Source organism: Arachis ipaensis, chromosome B07 (assembly GCF_000816755.2).
Source record: "Arachis ipaensis cultivar K30076 chromosome B07, Araip1.1, whole genome shotgun sequence".
Lineage (NCBI taxonomy): Eukaryota > Viridiplantae > Streptophyta > Magnoliopsida > Fabales > Fabaceae > Arachis > Arachis ipaensis.
This window is the reverse complement of record NC_029791.2, coordinates 10,237,825-10,241,513: the sequence shown is the minus strand read 5'-3', so window position 1 is coordinate 10,241,513 and position 3,689 is coordinate 10,237,825. Positions and strand designations below refer to the sequence as shown.

The window sequence follows — 3,689 nt, the reverse complement described above, 5'->3', positions numbered from 1 at the left end:
TGATATTAATTTTAAGAGATTAAAATAAATTTTAAATTAACACAATATACCCTAATTTTATTAAAATTATCAAATTCTAATAAATTTTCAAAATTTTCAAATTAAAAATTCTAATTTTACCTTAGCTCCTACTCGCACTCACCGTCAGTCACCGCCGCTCACCAACTCCCTTAAACGCAGTAATTAAGAGATTAAAATAAATTTTAAATTAACACAATATACCCTAATTTTATTAAAATTATCAAATTCTAATTTTAACCCTAAATTTTCAAATTAAAAATTCTAATTTTACCTTAGCTCCTACTCGCACTCACCGTCAGTCACCGCCGCTCACCAACTCCCTTTCCCTTCCTAAACGCAGTACATGCACAAGCAAATACACACACACAGCAGAAGAAAGAATAGAGAACGGAAGCCAGAGAAGAGAAGAGAGGAAGGACGCGCTGGCGCTAGTGGTCCTCGCAACCGCCGTCGCCGCCAAACCAACCGCGCGAGAGAGAGAAAGTTCGCTGAAGAGAGATGCGTCAGAAAGAGAGAGAGCTCGCACCTTGTCATTGCCGTCCATGGAGCCACGAGCCGCATCACTGTCGCCGAGGGAGGAAAGAGCACGAGCTGGAGGAGCCGTTGAAGAAGTTATCGGCTGTGAGGCAAAGGTAAGCTATTTTTTTTAATTTCAAAATAAAAAATTAATGTGTTTTTTTTTTTTTTTATAATCTTCTTCTGTTTTTATTTCAAAACATTTGTTTCCCTTCTTTTAGTTTGTTTTGTGTGTGTGGTTTTGGGTTTAGGTCAGATCAAAGCAGAGGCAAGTCATTAGAGAAGTACATCTATATCTTTTTCTAATTTCTTATGCTGATGGGATATAATGCACTGTTTTGGAATTCACCTAAAATTTTATTTTGATCTGTTTAAGCTGATTTGCTTCATTTTATCTTTTCGTTTTAATTTAATTGTTGTTTTTGTTGCTGAGACCGTTGCATATGGTTATGTTGTTTGCTTGCTTTATTGGTTGGTTAAATTATAAACTGTAGATCTAGCATCATATGGTTATGTTACCTTAGCTTCCTAATAATTGTGGTTAACAGGTTATAGTTGTGTCCTACTTATTGATGGAGGAAAAGAACTTTTAAGATTTTCAATTAAAAGATAAAAGAACTTCTCAATTTATGGGAAAAATATGCTCTTTTTATTCTGTCTTCTGCATTTTTTATCTGCATGGTCGTTTTTTGCGAGGAAGAGATTTTTTTTTTAGGATTTATGAGTGAATTTTGCACATTGATGATTTGAATAAATTGTGTACTGTAATCTTGCAATCATTGGGGTTTTGACCACTTATTTTTTGTGTATTTTGTGTATCTCTATCTGTAACTTCATGATCACATGATTCTATTATCGTTATTAAAATGATTCTCCTCTTCATTATGTTTAACCCACTTTTTTTTTTTAAAAATAAACTTTATAGATAATTTTCGTTGATAATGGGTTTCAATTCGGTGTATTGGAGCTTGCTTGCAAGATATATTCCCCCAGGTATTGCTCTTTACCTTTAAAATTTGAAAATATAATTGAATTATGGTAATCTATTGTTGGATTTTAAGTATAATAATTGCCACTCTGTGATCTGGTGTTATTTATTCTGTATTCTAGCTGCAAATTTTCAATTGTGGATTGAATACATTCAAATAATTAAATAATTAACTAATTAAAAAAAAGGAAATATTATTAAGTGATGGACATTCTATATGCATGTTAAACAGACAGTAACTGCATGTTTTTAGATAAATGAGTAGCTTTATATGTTGAGATTTTCACCTCAAAATCCTTACAAAAGACTACTAATTTCACCTGAACAATTTCTGATATTAGTTGGTTAATACTGTGATTGGTTCCCTTCCAAATTTTCAGAAACTAACATTGGTTGTTTCCATTTACATGAAAACAAGCTTGAAAGAGTTCTTTTAGCCTATGATTGCCAAATTCCTAAGTATTTTTGTGTGCATTAATCTGTGCATGCGACCATCATGTAAGTATGTCTCTTTCAGGATTCCAAAATGAACACTCTGGCCGGATTCCAAAATGAACACTCTGGCCCATCATTTTAAAGAATTTTTGTTCATACCAGAACACTTAAGGCGGTGGCTATTGAAAATCCAAATGATGCTGATCAAGCTGCTGAAATTGTTCTCAGTGAATTGCACAGAGACTTAATATTGCCACTACCATGGAAGAGGTATTTCTGGTAGCTTCTCCTTAATATGCATGTATAATGAAATTGGAATGGCTTCGTTTTCCATGGGATATTGGTCTTTTTCTCTAAGTATGTGCTTGGTCTGCAAATTGATAGTCTAATTGTACTCTTCACAGGTCATGAGAAAGAATTATGCTTTTAATTTATTGTTGAAGTATCATTATGCTTTTAATTTATAAAAGTATTGAAAATTATTCTAATTGTTTCTCTTCATTAGTGATTCTAAGATTTTTAATGCAAAGTGATAAAAAAATGAATAAATGAAGTATTAATTAGTGTCCAAACTCCAAATTATCAAATTTATTGATATTTTATAAATTTATTCTCTGATTAAATATTGATATTTTTTTAAGTTTTTAGAAAGGATTAGGAGGCATATATGAAAGGGACGTGGCGTTCGCTACTGCCATTGAAGATTTTGGAAGTAACCATAATGATTTTCATTTTGCTGCTTTAGGAGATAAACTTCATATTCTTTCTTTCTCAACTACAACTAAAGATCTTTCTTTCAATACTAAATTAAATTGTGAACCTTTGATATAATCAGTACTAGAGAAGTTCAGTTGGAAATATGCTATTCTTTTCTATCTCTAAATGGAAATGATTGAATTATTAGCCTCAATTTTAAATCATTACATGTTGTGGACATATGGAGTTTATATATGAATTGTGTGACAAATGCTGCTATAATTACATCATTTTGTTTAGGATGCCATCTAATTAATAATGTTTCCTTTTTTGGTGTTCATTATTTTTGTTTTTTATTTGTTTGTTTTAAAAATACAGTTGATGCTTAAAATTATTATAATGACACAAATATGCATGTGTATAGTCAAAAACAGTATGTTTTATTTATTGCAGTTGGAAATTCAAGAATAAATCAAAGACTCGACAAAAATTCAAGACTGAAATAGAGTATTTGCTCTTAAAATTAGGAACCTGGCAGTTCTCAAATAAACAAGTAATTGGACGGGATTTTGATTCAAATTCAAATTGGAAATGGTTTTATTCCAGGACTTGCAGCTGCATTTTTATTGTTAACAAGAAGAGAAGATATGAGAGAGCGCGCTGCAAGTTTTGAAAGGGGGAGTAGTTGGCACCATATGAGGGAAAGACTTCCTCTTTCGATGTCGCAGAGAAGAGAAGAAGAAAACAACAATGGTGAAGAAACAAAGAACGATGGAAGAAGGAGAAGAGGGTGGCGACGACAGGGACGGTCACAGAGAAGGATGCCAGATCAATAGAGAAAAGAAGAGAAATGAGGCGACAGTGGTGATGGATTCCACCGCCGCTGTTGGATCCGTAGAACTGTGTCCATTTACCTATCAATCGGCATTATGCAGAGTTATCCATTTGAGGTTAGTTGTGTAACGTTTAAATGCATATTTTAAAAATCAGATCATTACTTGATTTCTTTTATCTCTCTCTTTCTCTCTTTCCC

The 3,689-nt window shown here is 32.6% G+C and overlaps 1 long non-coding RNA gene across 1 annotated transcript in view; it reads left to right on the top strand.

The window, feature by feature from the left end:
* The window catches only part of LOC107608533, a 6,396-nt gene continuing 2,919 nt past the window's right edge, over positions 213-3,689 (top strand). Inside the window, exons 1-4 of the long non-coding RNA XR_002351130.1 lie at positions 213-653; positions 1,463-1,530; positions 2,043-2,230; positions 3,110-3,606. This is a non-coding gene — a long non-coding RNA (uncharacterized LOC107608533). The remainder of the gene's footprint in view (positions 654-1,462; positions 1,531-2,042; positions 2,231-3,109; positions 3,607-3,689) is intronic.